General features: G+C 52.4%; 1 long non-coding RNA gene across 3 annotated transcripts; it reads left to right on the top strand.

The window, feature by feature from the left end:
• The first annotated feature begins 4885 nt into the window (after positions 1-4885).
• LOC123804524 lies at positions 4886-15067 on the top strand. Of its 3 annotated transcripts, XR_006783172.1 has the most exons (4): positions 4886-4972; positions 10499-10610; positions 10738-10891; positions 13312-15067. It is a non-coding gene; the product is annotated as an uncharacterized LOC123804524 (long non-coding RNA). The 3 variants fall into 3 exon arrangements; XR_006783170.1 differs by lacking the exon at positions 4886-4972 and having other exon boundaries at positions 9834-10610; positions 10759-10891; XR_006783171.1 differs by lacking the exon at positions 4886-4972 and having other exon boundaries at positions 9834-10610.
• The last annotated feature ends 4987 nt before the right edge of the window (positions 15068-20054 follow it).

The raw sequence follows: 20054 nt of genomic DNA, 5'->3' as shown, positions 1-20054 counted from the left end.
CTTCTAACGCCAATATTTCTACAGTTCCTGTCTCCACAGTTAGGAGCCTTATGGGAAGGCTGCCAGGCACTGCCAAGTTGGAGATGAGCAGAGCACTGCTAGAAAGGAACTATGTGCCTATTTGGCTCTTCCAAAACCTTTTTGTCCATCACACAGGGCTTAGGTTCGCCTCCATGCAGGAAGGGCACACATATGTCAATGAGAGGAAGACAGATAATCCAAAATCATTTCTGTCTGCCTGTGGAGGGATTCTGTCACTTCTGTGTGGCACAGGCTTACTTGGCTTTGTTGTTTTCTGAGCCCACTGAGAGCAGGACACGTCCCTGAAATGTGTGGTGTGATGGTGGGACTGGACCGCAAAGCAGAGAGCTCGTCCCCAAAGAACGAACATGGAGCATGCGCAGAAGGCCAGTCCGCCACGACCGGGACTCCCCGGAGCCTCATGAATGGGCCCACACAGGCTTACCAAGTCACGAGCTGAGGCCTGTAAAGTCATTTGCATCACAGGCCTCGCACAGGCACAAGGACACACATTTCCACGCTCTCCCACATGTCTGGACGTGTTCTGCACAGACTACGTAATATTGGGCTCAGACGTACGCCCTGAGTTCAGGCAGACTACGCCCGGGTCGGGAGACAGGACCGGCAGCCCCCGGCCCAGGCGGCCGCGTCTGCTCCGATGCCTCCCCGCTCGTCTCCCTCCGCTTCCCAGGAAGCCGCCTGTCTCTGTGCCGAGTGTGTCTCACTGGAACCCCGGGCATCTGCTGTCATCTCACACCTCCGTGCCTGTGCTCGCTGTCCCGGGCTGCCTGGCAAACAGCTCTCTGCGGTCCGTGCCCCCGCGCAGCTGTGGGGCCCTGGACACATTATTGGACTTCGCTGTGTCCTCATCTAAGGGGGGGGGGTGACAACAGTTTCACCGCCTAGGATTGCTGTAAAAATCAAATGGGTGAGTGCAGGTCATGCCCTTAGAAGCGTGTGCGGCACTTAAGAAGCACTAGCACTCGCTACTGGCAGTTATTGTTACTCATCCTTCAATACTTAGCTCGAACATTACTTCCACCAGGGAGCACTGCAGAGAAATACCCTGAAACGAAAAGAGAGGAGATGACCTGGGAAAGATATTCCCAACGCACGTGACGAGGGACTAATTGCCTTCATTTGTGAGAAACAAGTAGAGACAGAGAAAGACAGCAGCTCAGCAGAAAACGCCCGATGGACGGAACACGCTGTCCACAGACAGAGAAATACGAGTTGTCAACACGCAGGAATGAGGCTCCGTCTCGGTCCTCGTCATGCAAGTCGCAGCGGCGAGGAGAGGACACTCTGCCCGCCCATCGGATGGGCAGAGTTTTTAGAGTCTGATAACACTCCGGGTGGTAGGGGTGGGGACACTGGCCATGGGCAGGCTCTCTTGCGGGGGGCACTTGTTCCTGAAGCCATTTCGGCAGGCATGTTGGAAACAGTCATCAAAACTGAAAACGCATGTTTCCTCTAGCCCAGCGAATCTCCTGTTTTCTCGCTGCATATCCTCCCAAAAGAACAATACACAACGTTATGATATTCTGGGTTTCTAGAACAGCCGTGCCTGGCCCGCAGGGATGCTTGATGAATATGTGCTGAATGAACACGTGGACTGAAATGTCCATCATAGCAACGTGTGTGATGGACACAAATGAAAGCAACCTAAACGTCCAGCACAGGGGAGGCGTTAGAGGAAGGGCTGGAGAGTTCTGCAGTTGCTAAAACCAGTGTCTCCTGGCTGTATGTGCCAATTCAAGAAGACTCCTAAGGCCTTCGGTGATAAAAAAGAAATTCAAGGTGTGGAACAATAAATATTGTACATAACCATTGGTGTGAATGGGAAAGACTGTGCATATATAAATATTAAGATATTTTAGTATGTGCATTGTTTCCTTGGAAAAGTGGCTTGAAGGCTATTTATAAGTCCTTTCTTTGCAGAGAGAGATCACGAACAGGGAGGTAGAAGAGGAGGATTTTAGATTCATTTTACACAGTTTTCTATTTGAATCTTTTTAGTTTTTATTTGAATTTTTTATTTGTCCAGATTCATGTATTGATTATATTTGAAAACACAGTTTTACAAGAAATATTTTAAATTATTAAATTAAAACAAATGTTTTAAATTATATTATAAAAGGTAAAAGATGAATATTTTACATTATAATGTTTTAAAAGATAAATATTTAAAACTATATTTTAAGAGATAAATATTTAAAGTATATTTTAAAAGATAAATATTTTAAGTTACAGTATTTTAAAAGATAAATATTTCACATTATATTTTTAAAGATAAATATTTTAAATTATAGTATTTAAAAAGATAAATATTTCACATTATACTATTATAAAATACAAGCAAACAAGCATGCATTTGCCTTTTAGCAGCCGGCCAGGCTCCCGAAGCTCCGCCCCCTCTACCTCCCAGCCCCTCCCCTCTGCCACCTGCCCTCCCCCCTCCCTTCCCCCTCTCCCTCCCGCTCCAGCAACACAGGCCTCAGGCAGTCTGCTAAGCGCCCTCCACAGGCTCTCTTCCCCGGCCTCTGCTCCTGCTGCCTGTCCCCTCTGCTCCCCACATTCTCTGTTCTCCCTGTTCTTTAAGGCAGGGCCCCCACCCCCCTCCCGGGCTCAGCTGGTGCCACTGTGGGGCCCCCAGGTCTCGGCACGGAGCTGCCTACACGATAGGCTCTCAATAAATGTTGGGTCGATAGATACTGGGGATAAGAATGTCTGGTCTGGAACACGGCGAAGAAGTGCTTTCTGAAGCCCTTTGATGACGAGCACCAGAATGCTCACCTGAAAAGAGGACTGTAGTGCTCACAAAGCTGGATGTTTCACTGAGAAGAGCTGCTTCTCCGCTGGAGCCGCGTCAGGAAACGTGGCTCCCAGCACCCCCAGGTTGAGCAGTCTTTTCCGGAGTCTTCCCTGCTCCTCTTCGGCGGATCAGGAGAGAGCTAAACGTTGTTCAGGCCCCAGATGCAGAAATAGTGGAGCCCATGAAGGTTTCAGCGCTGCCCTTGGGGAGATTTTCCGGTCTTCCTCCTCCCATGAAGGGAAAGTATATGGCGTATGGATTGGGTGAGTCAGGGTCGCGAGGTCCTCAGACTTCTGGACTGGGAAGCAGGTGCTGCAGAGGCGGGTGGGCCACGCGTAAGGGATGGGGGTCGGCGGGCGGTTACATCGGGTAGGACCTTGTGGACCTCCCTCTTCACTCTCTGGAGCTGCTTCCCGTCCCACCCCGGCGGCCTCCCATCTCTGTTCTGGCCCTGACCTCTGAAGCAGGAAGGTCACTGTGGCTTTGCCACCTGCAGCCTGAACAATTCCAACAACTTAACGCAGGAGCTTAGGGGAGGCCGAGTGTAACGAGAGTGTAATCAACAGTGAAAACACGTGCACTGGAGGCTTCGGGCAGCATGGCGCCCGATCCCCGCTCTGTTGTTGACCCTCTGCCATTGACCCTCTGCGTGACAGGCAGCCGCTGTCTCTGAGGATTGACTGGGTGGACAGTACCCGAGATTCCTTCTGCATGGATGGAAGAATGGATCAAATTCTAAACTGCACGTGGCTTCTTAGACTCTGCACTTCTAAGAGCACTAGAGGCTACCCAGAGAGGAAAGGAAGGCTCGCCGAATGAAGGAAACTCAGCAAATAACATCTTTCATCACTCACCAGGGATTTTGTTAGCAATAATCGGAACATCGCGCCCACAGTTTCCAACTTAATTATGTGACACTTACGGGAAGCCTTATTTGTATGTTAAGCAATTGAGTTAATATTTTGGAACCACCCCTGTAGATAATATCAACAGCAACACGTTGTGCACCATCGCGTAGTTGCATCTCCTGGCCCTGCGTTCTGGGGAGGTGGGTGTTATCCCCAGTTCTACGGGAGAAAACAGAGGTTCTGGGATCTTCAGAGACCTGGCCCAGGGCGCACAGTGAGTGAACCCATGCTGGTCTGACCCCAGAACCCAAGTTCTTTGCTAAGACTTACTGGCTTTTATGGAAATAATTACAGGTGGCTTAGGGAAAATAGATCATTATTGCATGAACTGACGTAACAAATCAGCTGCTGGTCTGAGTGGTGTTTTCTCCTCCATCCCCAGATTTACTCGTGTTTTCCAACCAACAGAGCAGCACTTCCCACCAGCAGCCCCTAGCTCAGCTGCTGCCCTGATTCCTGCTGCCCAGCCTCGTGCTGGTGGCTGGCTGGCTGAGCCACTGGGCAGGCCTGTTCACCCAAACTCCTTACCCCAGATCCCTTTTCTCTGTGGAAATTGCCACGAGCAGCTATTCACAAGGAGGGAGAGGGACCCACTTCACAATATTGCCCGGAATTTTGACACCACATCCTACTAGCCTCAAGAACCCACGCTAAGAGCCCTCAGTGGTATTCGGTCTATGGTTGTTTAAACGGAAGGGCTGCTGAGCTGTTGGATCAGACAAAGGGACAGATGACTTTCTAGGAGTTCTAGTGCCAGGATCCAGGAAGCTCTTGCTCTGTGGCGAGCCCTGGATCCCAGGATCCCAGGATAGAAGGAGAGTCTTAAGTTCCCTTAGGTGGCCCTGGGGGCCTACTGGTCCTTGCAGAAGTCCTGCAAGCCCGTGGAGTTAGTTACCTGTCAAGGGCCAGGTGGCAGGAATAAAAGGAGCAGGGTTTGGCTTAGCATTGTGGGATTACACATCGCTGAACTGAGGTGTCCAAACAACATTTTGCTCACAGACATGGAACAAAGGGAAGGAGCTTAACTGACATGAGCTGTAAAAGGCCGTGGCTGGTGCGGCCCAGTGGGTGGAGCACTGGCCTGTGGACCGAGGTAAGCCAGAAGTGCTCACAGATGACACATCTGACTGAACGAGTGTAGAGCGACTCTTGAAAGAAAGTGAGAGTGCTGAGTACAGAGCGGATGAGAGGGGCAGCTCTTGCAGATGGCCGGAGGAGACCAATCTGGGTGAGTGGCCCCTAGGATATTCCCTGGATATGTCTACTGATATATCCCCACCTGTTACAGGATTCTAGAATTACCGTTGCTCAAAGGACCTCAGGGTGGTCCAGAGCCCGGGGTGCAGATTGAGAAAGCTGGGACCCTGGGAGGGAAAATGACTCGCTCAAGGCCGCCCAGTGCAGAGAGACTGCAATCAGCCTTCCTGCCTGCCCTCCCAATGCTCTTGACCTTGACCTCCCACAGTCCACACTGGACTGGGTGTCTCCCTTCCACCGAGAAGCGGTTCCACTCTTTCTCATAGTTTGTAGTGGACTGCAGCAGCCGTCTTAGTGCCTACCAGCACTATGCCTGGTGACTCAGGCTAAGTGGTGGGGACAGAACTCATCACCTGTAGGTTACTTCTCCTACCTGGAGCAGGGAAAGGCCCAAGAGGGTTTTGCCTGGAGGGGACTTGTGGGTCACATGACACTGATATCCGGTATTTGAATAGTTGTGTGAGAGGAGTTGTTAGATTCAGTCACCATCGCCTGAGAATCCGGTTCTCAAAGTGCAATCTGGGGACCAGCAGTGTCGGCATAGCCTGGGACATGTTAGAAATAAAAAACCTGGGGTCTCCCCCAGACCCACTGAATCTGAATCTCTGGAGTGCGCCCAGTGCTGCAGACATGTGGAGGTCGGGTGGATACCTACGGCTGATGTGACGAGGATGGGTCTCTGGCAGGGGCGGCGGTGGCAGAGGTGAGCTCCCCGGACTCTGGATGCCCCCCCCACAGATGAACATGTCCCACACCCCCAGGAGATGTAGGGGAGCTACCCAGTGAGGAGAGTCCTGAACTGGATCACCCCACAAGTTTCAGCAACTCCGGATTTTATATCATAAACAGGCCAAGAAACACAATTGTTTTCCCCTTTCTAGAACTTTCTAGAATGTAAGCTCCACAAAGGCAGGCCTCCTTGTGGGTGTTTGTTTTGTTTTGTTTGCACTAGTATAACCCCAGTGCTAGAGCAGGAGCAGAGCTCAAATCCGACCCGCAGCCTTCTTTTGTAAATAAAGTTTTACTGGAACACAGCCATGCTTGTTCATTCACATATTTCCTACACGTGCTCTCACAGTACAACTGCAGAGAGTGAATCAGCATGACTGACCGTATAGCCCATAAAACCTGAAATACTGTCTGGCCTTTTTTAGAAAAAGTTGGATAGTCTGGATTTAGAATATTGCCTGTATCATGCAAGGTGTTCCATAAACATCGGATGAATGAATGAACCGTTTTGTCTGTTGGTGTGACTGAGGTGCAAAGTCCCCGGCTTAGAATACCGAGACGGAGAGGACGGGGGCGTGACTGCAGAGCTGGGCAGGTCTGGCCTGGAATCCTGGCTCCACCGTCTGCAAGTGGCGTGACCTCGGGCAAATTATTCAGCTTCTCCAAGTTTCTTCTGCCCCATGTGTAAAAGAACAATAATAGCCATTTAAGATGAAAAACCACATCCCATAGTGCACAGAAAGCACAGAGCCTGGCTCACAGACCTGCTCACAGACCTGCCATGTCACCTAGTAATTTATAGCACTGAGGAGTCTCTGGTGCCAAGGGTTTGGGCGTGGCCGATGCAGACACTGCGGAACGGAGTGTGGGAAGGTCCGAGCTCTTCCTCGTTCTTCCAGGAACAAGGGGAAAGGGCACGTTCAGGGGTGGTAGTTCAGCAACTCAGCATTTAAACTTGGAGAAAGCTACTAGTCAGCCAATTTACTTATGATAACTTTTAAGATAGTGAATGAGCAGGCCAAGATTTAATTGGCTATAGATTTTCAGATGTTTTTCCAATCGTGAAAAATAATGATTCACTCAAATTCTCTTTCCTATTCCTCTGGTGACCATTTGCATACAGTTGGCCAGAGTCAGGGCTGAGTAGCCCGAGGCCACAGGAATTACCTGGTCAGAGAAGGCCTGACCTTGGCCTGGGTTACCCGGCGGCGGTCCCGTTCTCAAAGAGAGGTGTGTCTTCTCATACCGCCCAAGTGTGGCCCCTCTGTGCTATGGGTGTTGTTATTTCACACACATTATTTTTTTCTGGCAGGAACTCTTAATACGTCCAAGGTGTTCGGGCAGAGCCCCCACGTCCTCCGATTCCCCAGGGTGAGCCAAAAGGAAAATCACCACGGGCAGGTGCAGACCCACACGAGTGTGAGGCTGAGTCAGAAACGTGTTGTGACACAGGACTGAAAATGGCTGTGTGCAGAGCTTTCCTGATTTGGAGATTTTTGCAGATTAGCCCACACGCCTGCTTTCAACATATCAGCACATCGGTTTTCTCAACCGTGTTGTGAGAAACATGGCAATTGCTAGAACTCTTGGGGGCCATGCCTTTTCCTATGTGAACATGGCGTCTGGAGGCGCCCCTGCCTCCCCCGTTCACGCACAGCATCGAAGCCGACCCCAGCCCTCTGATCACGGCCCTGGCCAAACACCGCTGCCCTGCACCTGGAGGATCTCTAGGTTCTGGGAATCAGCCGTGTTTACTGCGAGGAGCGCAGCCTGAGGAAGAAGGGAAACTGGAAACATGTAATCCAGATTTTCATTCTTCACATTTTTATCTCCTTATATATTGGGATCCAGAGCTCTGTAATCCATACCGCCTCTCTGCAGAGAGAAACAGTTTTCTGCCTCCAAAGTGTCTCCAGGGCCACCTTCCTCTGACCTTTTACCATAGCCATCCATGCCTGCTGGTCACTAGAATGCCGCCTGCCACCCAACATGTTCAAAATAGCCACAAATTTGGGGTGTCCCACTGGTAACTCAAGTGTCCCTGCATCCTTCCAGAAAGCACAACACGTGCCGCAAATGCTCCTACATACATCCACAGACCGATTCCAAATCAGACGAGGAAGAGTCCTTACAGATGAGGAGGGCGTGGCTGGTGTCCGGGGAGGGGCGGAGCTCTGAGCGAGGACCAAGCTCGGCTTCCGAGCTCCTGCGGGAACTCCCCTCTGTCCCGCCTCCCCGCCCTCTGTGGTTCTCCCCATCCTCGTGTGGGCCGCTCCGCTTTTCCTCCAGCAATTAAACATTGAGGCGGCTTCCTCTCAATATGACAGTGACAAAATCATAGGGGACCCTCAATCCAGAAAACCCCTGTTGTTAATTAAAAAAAAAAAAAAAGCAAATCCTCAGTCTCTCTGCAGGGCAGTGACAAAGTGGATGGTATGTGTCCAGGGGAAGAGGGTCGAGTCGGAGGCCTGGCAAGGACAGCCCCTCCCCCACGTCCGCTCACTCCGGTCATCTGGGTGCAGACCGGGGCCAGGGCCATCAGCCACCCTCCCTGAGAACTGGGCTTTTCTTCAGGAAGTGGGGGGCCCGACACGGGTCTACAGGGCTTGGTTAATGATAGTGTTTGGAATTCCAGGGTTTTTACAGAAACTTCCTATGATATTTTGTACAAAAGCCTCAAGAAGTTAGCAGAGCCTTCTTGAGGAGGTCACGTGATGTCTAAGACGGCAGGGCTGGTCTCTTCAGCTCCGAGCCCGGGCCTCTCCAGACTGCCACCCCCTCAGGGCTCGCTCTGCTCCACCCCACCCAAACCTGACCAACCTCCCCCTGCCCCTGCCTCCCTCCGCCATTGGCTCGTCTTCACCTTGTGAAGCTCCTCCTCTGCAGATAACCCCCACCCCCCAACCCTTTGTCCGTGTCCTCCCCTGAGGTCACGTTGTGGAAACCGGGCCTCAGCCTCTTCACTGGCGCCCAGGCATGCCCTGGAGTTCCCCTCTGCTCCCGGGGCCAAATCCTTCTCCCACTGCCTCGGCCCTTCCCGTCCCGCTCTCACTTCCAACGCTGGTGGGGTTTGGAAAGGGGGTAAGACCTACAGTCCAGAAAGCTCTCCAGGCACTTGGGTGAAAGCAGGCCAGGGGAAGCCTAGAGCTACACAGTGGGCATCCAGGTGAGAGGGGATCCTGGGAGTCGGCTTTTTTATTGTTAGCACGCGCCGGAATTCTAAACACTGTCCCAAGTCACCTGCCAACTCTGCGCTCCCTGCCCTCCACCAAGTCTCCACCGTCCATGCCTCAGTTGCCTCCAGAAACTCTTCCCTGGGCCGGTGAGAGCATACGGAGTGTGGTTTTCTTGCTCTCCTCCGGCCAATCCCTCAGACTCCACTCCCACAACGCAGTTACCTGAGGACAAAGGCCAGCCAACGCGAGAGAGCGCGTCCTGGATGGAGGAAGGGGGTGACAAGGTTGCTAGGCAGGGAGAGCGGGCATCTTCCCACCTTCCCGTCCACCCAAGCGGAGCTGCAGTGGCGACAAGATCCGAGACCTCAGCGGACCTCGGGAGGGCAGGAAGCAGATGCTGAAGTGCGTGGACCACCCCTCGCTTCAAATCCACACGTTCCTGCCCCGCACCTGTGTTCCCCTGGCAAGTGAGAGGTCGCCTGGGAATGTGGCTTTGCCTTTCGCCAGAGTCCCCACTCGCCCCAACCCCATTTCCTAATTTCTTCCTCCCTGCTTTTAACTCATACTGCTTGATTTGTTATTCCCCAAATAAGCCACCAGAGTTCTTTCTGGAACGAGGCGGGTCTTAATCACATCTACTCCCATACTCTCTTTACCGTGCACATCAACGCAAACGTCCCCCTCCCCAGACAACTGAGAAGAACACGTGCACACGAGCGGCTGGAAGCCCGGGTGCATGGCACACCGAGATAAGCACGGAGCGAGCCTGCAGTGTCCCTTGGGAGCCCAGAGATAAGCGTGTTGACACACGCGGGCCACTCAGAGCACTGGGTGAGAGGCTCCTGGCGTGGGCCTCCCGGAGCCAGGGTGACTGAGGGCAGAGGTGAGGGCTGGGCCGCAAAGAGAGGAGGGAGCTGGGTGGAAGGAGGGGTCTCGTGGCGTGAGAAGCTCGGAGTGGTCAGAACAGAAACCCCAGGAGCAGTCTGCTCACTCAGCGTTATTATCATGGTTTCGAGGTGTCTGTCTGGATCATTTTGTCCGTCTTAGGCTGGGAACCTCTAGGGGACAGAACTGGGCCCACACTCAGTGCTGCCTGAGCTCCATCAGGCACGAAGGGAGCGACAGGTAAGATGTCTGACTCCTGAAAGATGAACAGGTCGGAGAGACGTGTGTTTACGTGGTCCAGCTCTGCGTGAAGCAGTCCTGGAGCACTTCCAGCATGCCATCACATGGAATCCAGCCTCTGCCTGAAACGCTTGCGCCTGAAGGCACGCATCCAGAGCTCGGCTGGAGCTGGAGGTGGAGGCGGAGGGAAGGGGACGAGAGGAACTGACAGACGGAGTCACTCGGCGAAGGCAGGCCTGCGTTTCTGGAGCCAATGGACGACGAGAGGGAAGGAAGAAGGGAGACCACCAGGGGCCATGGACGTGGGCTACACCGGATGAAAGAAAGACCCTACACTTGGGAATCAGTCAAACCTGGACTCCACACTCGAATGGACCACTAATACCCTGCGTGAGCTTAGACAGGTCATTTCATCTCTTTGAGCCTGTTTTGTCAATTGCAAATAGGAAATAATCCCTGTACTTTAGGGTTCTGGCGCTCAAGTGAGACAGCACGTGGAACAGCACTTGGCCCAGAGCAGGCGATCAAGACCTGTCAGAGCCTCCTCCTTTCAGTCTGCCCCAGCCTTGCCACCCGCAGGTAAGAACTTGACCTTGAGTATTCATTGTCTACGCCTCGTAACAAGGACTAAATTTATTAACTTCGTACTGTGTGCTTGACCTTGCACTCAACATTGTCTCTTTTCATCCTCACGACAACTATGAAGTTGGAAATCTCTGCTCTACAGGTGAAGAAACTGAGGCTCAGAGACGTTAAGTGACATGTTGGCCCCGGGTCTCGCCGCTGGGAAGGGGCAGGACGGAACTGAACCCGGGACGTGGCCGGCAGGAGAATCTGCTGCTGCCCTGGGCGGCTCCCAGGTAAATCGTTGGGGATTATTCTGTCGGGCAGATCTTTAATCCCCGCCTATCAGCGTTTGGCCAAAGCTCAAGAAGACTTTGCTTTAATGCCCGTAAACACTAAAATAAACAAAAGGAAAAAATCGAAGTGGAAATCCTTAAGAGGAAGATCATCTAAATAAACACGGAGGAGGGATTCGAGGGAGGGGGAAAACTCACAGACACAGACGGCTGCATGGTGATTACCAGGGGGGATGTGGGGTGAGGGGAGGTAAACAAACAAACAAAAAAACACTTAGAAAATAACAGTAATCTCTTGGGCACTGGAGACTGTCACCCCAGTTCCCAGACAGCTGAAGGCCACAACTATGACAGACTCAAGGTCAGCAGTTCTTCCTTAGGGTTTTGTGACTCACTCAACTCGCCCGAGACGATGCTAGCTCCCCTCACAACCCACGCACCCGGACATTAAGCCATGGAGAGCCCAATCTCAAAGCCTAATGTCTGTGTAGAGCTCCAGTTTAATGGACTTTCTCATTTGCAGGGTATCTGTTGGTCCTTACAACCCTGGGGGAGGTATAGGCAGGGCCAGGCTCACTCGTAGTCTCAGAATCCCAGAATGGAAACTGGAGCTTCGGAGAGGTGAGGGGACTTGCCCAAGGTCAATGAGCTGGTAAGAGGCAGAATCACAATCTAAATTCCTTCTTCCGACCCCTTTTCCTGTGCTGTTTCCACCACTACTGGCGCCTCCACCCCGGTCCAAGTTAAACAGGAGGTTAGGGCTCTTTGTCAGCAAACGTCTAGACTCCTGGGAACTGTGTGGATGTTGGCTAAGGTGGCCTAGGTTGCAAAGAAACAGAAGATAGGATTCATGATAAAAACAAAACAAAAAATAAAAATCTGTCACTTCTTGAAATAATAGCTTTATTAAGAAATAATTCACATACCTAGAAATTTGCCCTTTTAAAAGGCACAGTTCAGTGGTTTTGAGGATCTCACAGTTTTGCAGCTTTTGCCACGACTTCAGAGCCCCTTCCTCATGATAGAAGGACCCCATAGCTGTCTCTGCCCATTCCAGATACCCCCGCCCCCGGGAACCACCACCCACCCTGTTTCTATGGATTTTTCTCGCTGGGCATGTCATACAAATAGAGTCATCCAGTGTGCGGCCTGTTGTGTGCGGCATTTTTCACCTACGTCACCATGTCTCCAAGTTTTATGCACATTGTAGTGTACATCAGCACTTCCTTGTTTCATGGCCAAATAATAATCCACGGTACAGTTATGACGCATTTCCTTTATCCGAGTCTCAGTGCTGTTCAGCGCCCTGAGCTCAGTGCTCAGGGCACTCGTGCTGTTTCCGCCTGCCGGCTGGGGTGAACACGGCTGTGGTGAACAATGCTGCCATGAACACCGCTGTCCACGCTTTGTGTGCGCGTGTGCTTTCACTGCCTGCGCGTCTGAGCCTCACCGCGGAACGGCTGGGTTGAATGGTGGCTCCGTGTTTAGCCCTTTGAGGAACCGTCAGAATAAGTCAGTTCTTTATCCTATTTATTCCTTAATCTTTACTATCCTGTTTATACTGTTTCCAAGGTGGCCGCACCATTTTACGTTCCCACCAGCAGTGTGTGAGGGCCCACATCTCCCAGCACTTGCCGTGGTGTGTTGTATGTGTGTATATCATTACCCCTCCCGCAGTGTGGGGTGGTTTTGACTTGTGTTCCCTAGCAAGTGATATGTGTTCCTTAGCTCCATGAGCTGCTGTAGTGAGTTAGTAGGGCCTGCAGAGGAGGCCGTGGGAACCTGGGATCCAACAGCCAGTTGCTTGGAAGCACACATAACAGCCTGGACTGGCAGGTGGTGTCTGAGGTCGGGAGGTCGGAGCAGGACACAGCCTTGGCTTCGAGTCGCTTCTGCGAGATACCAGTACAGCAACTCCAGCCCTGTCTCGGGTGCTGTTTGCACGTTGTAGCTTTTTCCGTCCTTTTACTGTCAACCTGTTTGTGTCTTTGAGTGTCACGTGTGTCTCCTGTAGAGAACATACAACCAGAAGGAGATTTTTATCCATTGTTTTCAATCTCTGCTTTTTTATTGAAGTTCTAGGCCATTTACATTTAAGTAATTACTGATAAGGGAGGATTTAATTTTTCCTTTTGCTGTTTTTCTTTATGTCTTGTGTATTTTTTGTTCTGTGCCTTTATTACTACTGTATTTTGTGTTAAATAGATATTTTCTAGCATAAAACATTCCCCTGCTATTTCTTTACATAGACATACATGCACACACATACATACATGCACATACATACATATGTGTGCATACATGTACTATTTTTCCTTGGTGATTGGCCCGAGGATGACAAGAGTTTAACTTAAAACCATCTAGTTTGCATTAATGTCCTGCAGTGTTACGGCACATTCTCACTTACGTTTCTCTTCCAGTTCTCAGGAAGAAGCAAGTAAGCAATCTGGGCTGGAAACCCTCTCCCTGCCGTGGCCTGAGAACCCGTCCGGAGCAGTGTTACTCGCGCATAATGCTCCTCTGGGGACAAATTATAGCCGCATGAGAAGGATCCCTTTTCGATTCCCAGGGTATAGATTTTCAGAGTGATCCCGGCAACTTTGCATGACCTTTCCAGCATCCAGAGTGCGTTCAGATATATCAGCCATTCTCAGAGTCTGGTCTGGGGATCCTTGAGTGCCCCTGCGACCCTTTCAGGGGGTCGTCAAGACAAAACTATTTTCATAATAATGCCAAGACGTCATTTACCCGTTTAAGCTCTCATTTTTCTCACGCAAGTACAGACTGAATGCTGAAGCGGACATGAGAATGTACCGTCTCTGTTAAGCCAGGCGTTCAAGGGATTTGCAGAACTAAAACAATGCCTCTCTTCTCTCTAGCCTTGTTCTCGAGAATATAGGGATAGCTCATAGAGCAAGTAGGTTTTTATGCTACCAGATAAGGGTGTATTACTGTTCATTTTAAACGAGTTAAATGTTTTTTAACTTCCCAGCTTTAATGTGTAACATGGTAAACATCGATAACTATTACACACTGAAACGGAAGTTTATTTGGGTTCTTCACCAATTTGAAGAGTGTAGAAGGGTCCTGAAACGGGAAGTCCTGAGAGCTGCCCACATGCACCCCCACTTAACCCCCACGATGGCACGGGCACACTGTCCTGCCTCCCTCTCAGCCTGCGGCAGGCAGGGCCGGTTCCGCCCCTCAGCGCCATGGCTCCTTGCACGAGGAGCCTGGGACGGTCCCCAGAAGGACCGGTTGAGGGGAAGGCAGCTGACGACTCTGGGGCCACAGTGAACCAGGTCAGTGGAGTGGCTAGAGGGGCACTTCCTGGTGGCTTCAGCCTCTCCCAGCTTCTAGAGGCTCTGCCCACCTTGGCTTCCATGACACCACGTTTCCAGTTCTGCAAATGGCTCCTCTGCTCTCTTCCCCTTGAGTGTTGCTATTACCAGCATCCCCTCCTCGGCCCTCTTCTGGTCTCACTCTCCGATGTCCCCGGATAAGCTTGTCCACACCTCATGTGTGACGGTTCCCAGGCTCTCCAGCTCAGACCCTTCTCTTCAGTGTCAAAGCTAAGTACTGGGTGTGTCTACCCGGACATCAGATGTTTAAACCCGCATGCTCAAACTGCCCAATCCCTGGGCATCCGGTACATTGTACGAGTCACAGGTGATGTGCCAGCGAACAGCACGGAAGTCCCTGTCCTCAAGGGAAAATCAACACCGTCTAGCAGAGATGATCAGTCCCAAGGCAACCTTTATATTTGGGGGTCTGGTGATTATTCTCACCATCAGCCCGATCGCCCAACACCCCTTCTTCCCTGTCTGCTCCAGCCAGCCCGTCACCGAGTCCTCGTGCGTCTGTCTTCTCATGTCCTGTCACCACGACGGCAGCACCCTCAGACCAAAGCTGGGTGTGAACTCTCTCAGTGATCCCGTGGCCACTCTCCCGGACTCCTGTCTCATCCCGTCCTCATTCACACATCGATCGCCTCGCTCCCCGAGTGGCCCTTTCACAGCCCCAGATCTCCGTCTTTACTGCCTAGGCTCGGTAATGGCTCCCTCTTCTCTGTAAAATAACATCCAGACCCATGAGCTTTGTAAGCTTCCTCAGGAATTGACCTTTGTTTCATTTTCTGTCGCTCCTCTGAATGTATCCAGTGCATTTCAAAAGATGTTTTTGACGGCAAGAATGCCCTCCCTTGTCACCTGGTCATTATTTGTAACCTTCCTAGAGGGTCTTCTTCTCTGTTAAATTTTTATGACCTTCTCAGGAAGTCTGGGTTATTCCCCCTCTTGGTCTACCACTCTATCTTACACAGGCCTCTTTTTATGTGGCACTTACCCCTCTGTGTCATAACTGCTTGTTTCCATGGTGATCTCCCCCCCAGACAGAATACCGTGATGGAAGGAACTGTACTTTCTTCATCTCGGGGTCACCAGGCCTGGCCCATGACTGGCATAGAGTGGGTGCCGAGGAAGCACTGGTTGACTCAGTGCTGAAGGTCTTTAAAATCCGGATCACTCCATCTCCTCCCCATTTCTGTGAACTTACAATTCCCTTCCCATGTCCCACCCAGTCGCCCAAGCCCACAACACGGGTAGCTCTACGAGTAGATTCCACACTCGTCCTTGTCCCCCACAGCCAGTGAGTCACCGGGCCCGACGTATCCTGTCTCTGTGACCTCTCCCCAGGGTCAGCCGCCCTTCCTCACCACCCGTCGGGAAGTTCCACGCCCCTGGTGATCACAGTAGCTGTATTTTCAACCTCAGCAACTGGAACGTGGGATTGTGGTGTCACCTCCCGATAGGAGGCATTCTGAGAAACAGATGCAAGTTCTGAGAGGTAGGAATACTGTAAATGTTCTCATGATTTCCAGGGACAGTGGTAGAAAATACTTGAAGTCATAATGCCACTAAGATTTCAGGCTGGGCGGTCAGTTAACCTTAGCAGTAAGGTTCTTGGAGACTGGTTAAGAGTCTCAGACCGTAAGTTATTTATTGCCTGGGTGACAAAAGGCAACTGCACAGACAGGAATTACTGAGAATACAATGTTGTGAGTATGAAATAAATGGGGAAGTAATTGAAAAGAGACATTCAGAGGAGATATTCAGGGCTTTAAGGTCATTGTAGCAGAGGTGGGCCAAGTCCAGCCTCCACCAACATAACTGGACCCTCGTCCCCGGCCAGAGCTGGGGGCCTGAGGAAGCTGGCCCCAGAGCAGCTCGTGGGAGACAGTCTGAGACACAGGACTGGACCAGCATGAAAAGACACCATATCAATCAGATCCCCTCCTGGAGTCTGAACTTGGGAAACCCAAATGGTAGATCTGGCAACAAAGGTAGGTGCTGAAGACAGGTCTCGGGGGTTCCCTTTGTGGAGGCAAAGGCGGGGCTGCAGGGTCAAAGTCCCCGTCAGCCCCAGTCAGGAGGAAACGGGGAGCGGGAGCAGACAGAGCAACGGTCGGCAGAGGGGCCAGCAGCGCTCTGCTCCATGTAAGTGACAGTGGCGTCGGAGCAGGAGAGACTGCACAGCTGGAACGAGAGGTGGAGCAGCTGGTCCCCAAGTTCATGCCGGACCCTGATGTCTTGCCAGCCGCAGTCTAAGTCTATGCGCAGCCTCACAGCCGCCCCTGAACCTTCTTTCCCTGGCTACAGGTCGAGTGCTGTTGCTTGTGACCTGAAAGCTGAACTGAAATAGATTCGCCCAGGCAGATAGATGGAGGGAGAGCACGGCACGGCACGGAGGGCCGGGGCAAAGACCAGATTTCCCGTGGATGACTTAGGGAAGGGTGGAAAGTGATTTTTTTTTTACACAGGAAATAAAAGTGATCGGAATGCCTTAACTTTTTAAATAAGCCAAATTGGTATTTGGCAAGTGGATGAGTGGGCGATCGAATGTGGGTGAAGGCCAGAAAGTATACAACTTTGAATAACAGGATCAGACTTGATTCGCTTAGACTTGATACCACAGGCCATAGGCAACCACAGCAGTTTGGAAAAGGAGGGAGGAGATGCCGTCTACATGGGTTTTGAAAAATCGTGATGGTCTTAGGAGACATTCCATTTCCAGCACTGAGAGTGCTTGCTTCAGCAGCCCCTCAGCGATGTGCTGGGCCGGTGTGGGGAGCTCAGGAGCGCCACCTGTGGTTGGCAGCGGAACTTCTGACTAGGGCAGCCTGCGGGAGGAGGCTTCCTCTCCGACAGCCTAGAAGCAGGAACGACAGCCAAGAGCTGTACGATCAGTGAATGTCACCTCCACGGGTAAACCCATGCGCTGTCAGTTCCAAATGGGCCCACGTGACAAGGACGGCGGGCCCCGTGCGGACATTCACAGAGAACCCAGATGTCACCGGGAGAACCCCTCTGTCATCCGGGTCTCACCCCTTAATCGGGCCTTCGCAGCAGCTGTTTCAGGCCGTGCCAGCACGGACCCAGGTCTCAGCAACTCCTGAGTCCCCCCGGAGCCCACTCACAGGACACGGATGAGCAGTAGAGAGTCTCCTGACATTTTCAGGGGTGGGGAGGGGAGTTTGCGCTGCGCAGCCCGCAGCCCGCAACTCACCGGACGTGAGTGCTGTGTGAAGCCCCCCTTTGCTGGGCAACCACCAGAGGCTTCTTTTTCAGCCCATCCCCCTGTCCAGGCCCCCTGTCTAGGGCTCCCTTTCTCCTCCCAGATTCCTCCTGCTGTTTTGCAAAGTCATGCTGCTCCGCCCTAGCTGCTGCCCCCCAGTGTGCATACCCACACCCCAAACACAGCTTAGATCAATAAGCTGGGTCCCCTACAGTCTAGGGCACCCACCCTCCTCAAGATGACAATCGAGGTTATGAATAAAGCATTGTGTTGTTGCAACATAAAGCAATAAGCATACGGATTAGTATCATCCGGTTCCTTGGCCCAATCACTTTGCTCTCTGGGCTTCTGCTTCTTATTCTCTAACTTAAGAGGTACAGGTGGGCCAATCTGGGTGAGTCCCCTCTACCAGTCAGCTCTCTGTTTGTTCTCGACTTAAGAGTCAAGTGGAAGGACAGTTGGGGATGAAGAAGGCAGCTACATAAACCCAAGCCTTGGGGTGGTGGGGGAATGGGGATGGGAGGGGGAGAAAGGATGAGGGAGGGCAGGGTCTGGAGGGCAGAGGCAGGAGGAGTGAGGAAAGGGAGGCGGGGCTGCCCCCTCCAGCAGGCCTGCTGCAGCCCCAGTGCGGAGCTCTGTGCAGAAATGGCTTTGTCGCAGCCGCCGCCCACGCCCTGACTGGCTCACGCTGGGCCCAGGATGGATGACTTCTTGATGAAGTGCATGCAGCACCCTGCAGGGGCCCGCAGCCTCCAGGAGGAGAAGAGCTCGGCAGCCAGCGCATCGCATCCGGCTCTCCAGAACGCCCAGCCCATCTCTCCTCTGCTTTCTCTTTAAAGCAGATGTTCCCGCTGTCGCTGTCCTTCTATCTGTAGCTTCTCAGTGAGCGAGAAGGGGGAGAAGCAGCCACAGCGGCAGCCCCAGGGCCGTTTCTGCGGGAACACCTATGGATGCCTACTGCAACGGGCAAGAGCAGAACAAAGTCGCTTTTATGTCCAGCTTTCCAAAAGCCTTTGTGTGCTTCAGAAGCTGGTTATTATTGCATTATTAAAGCCCCAGTGAGCGGGGCCAAGGCACGGATACGCCAGAGCTGTCCCGGGCAGCTTCAGCTAGTTCAGACTTCTCATCCTGTGACCTAGCCTGACTCCTGGCTTGCCATCCTCGCAGCTCAGCCAAGGGGGAGCAGGAGGGTGAGGCCAGGCCCTTGCCCGGGACTGCTCACCAAACTGGTCCGTTCAGTTCCCAGGAATCATTCGGAGCATAATCCATTTTAGCAATATTGTGTTTCTTAAAGCACCAGCAGAGTAGCATGGAGGCGAAACTGTTGCATAAGGAAGTAACTGAAACCAGGTTTTCCCGGGTTTCAGCAAGCAGGTTGCTTAGGGGAGGCTGGGAGGGCCCAGTGCTTGGGCGGGTGTGAGTGGCTGGGGCTGAGGACTGGAGGTCGGGGTGGGCACCGCCTGGGCAGAGTTTGCTGAGCACAGGTTTGAGCACAGGTCTGTGCCAGACTGTCACAGATCCCTAGTCCCAGCACCTGTGAGCATTGTCATCTGTCCCAAACCCTGCTTTCACAGAGGAAGAGAGGAAGCCCAAAGGGGCAAGGTGACTTGTCCAAGGTCACCCCCGTCAGTAGGTGTCCCGCTGAAACAGCCACAGCCTGCTCTGCCTGGGCGGCATTCTTCCTGCAGGGCTGCAGGCGCGGGTGCCCTTTAAGTGGCAATGCCAGGTTGACACTGGTGTTTGGACGGCTAAGTCCTAGGAAGCGCAGCCCGTGTTTTTCATTGGCCCGTCTGTGGCATGCAGCAAGGCCTGGGCCCAGGCCCAGTTAGGAGTTTACGCTTCCGGACAAACTCTGAAAACAAAAAAGATCAATGTCACATCTTCCAACCAGCCCCCCTGTGCTGTCCTCGTGGAAGTGTGGAGACACATCCCACTGCAGAGGATGCAGCGCAGCAGGGTGCCGCCGCAGGTGGGGGCCGTGCAGCCCGCGCACCCTCCGCAAAGGTGCCCACCTACCACCACCCAGCAGGGCGCTCCTCATCTTTCCCATCTTGTGTCGTTTATCCTCGAGTAGAAAAGCTTTTTCTCTCTGCTGGCCCTTTCTCTGAACTTCCCTCTTCCCTCACTCCTATTCACTAAGGGTTTCACCTTTTTTTTTTTTAATTTATGACTTTCAGGTTCACACTCACTTTTTAAGCTATGACCACCAGGCTGTTGGTGAGCCCTGCCTACACCACCCTGTTTGAAGCCAGTGAGCCCATCTTCAGGCTCCTGCTTCCCCTCGGGACATAGTCTTCCAGCTGCCACTGTTCACATGCCGCTTCCTCCAGGAAGCCTTCCTTGGCCTTTACCTCCCCCTGACCCAGGAAGCTGCCACCCTAAGAGCAAGACCCATTAGTCACAACATCCTAGAGATGCCCTGAGGGAGCTCTCAGTGCGTGTGGAATGCTTTGTTTACACGCCCGTCTTCCCCTTGGATCTCCCCTGTCCAGTGTGGTGGCCACCAGCCACAGGCGGCTCTTGAGCTCTTGAATTGTGTGTAGGCTGAATGGAGATGTGTTGTAAGTACGAGATACATACCAGATGAGAA

The sequence above is a fragment of the Phyllostomus hastatus genome, unplaced genomic scaffold (genome assembly GCF_019186645.2).
Source record: "Phyllostomus hastatus isolate PE091 unplaced genomic scaffold, TTU_PhHast_1.1 phas_scaffold_216, whole genome shotgun sequence".
Lineage (NCBI taxonomy): Eukaryota > Metazoa > Chordata > Mammalia > Chiroptera > Phyllostomidae > Phyllostomus > Phyllostomus hastatus.
This window is presented reverse-complemented; position numbering and strand designations above follow the sequence as displayed.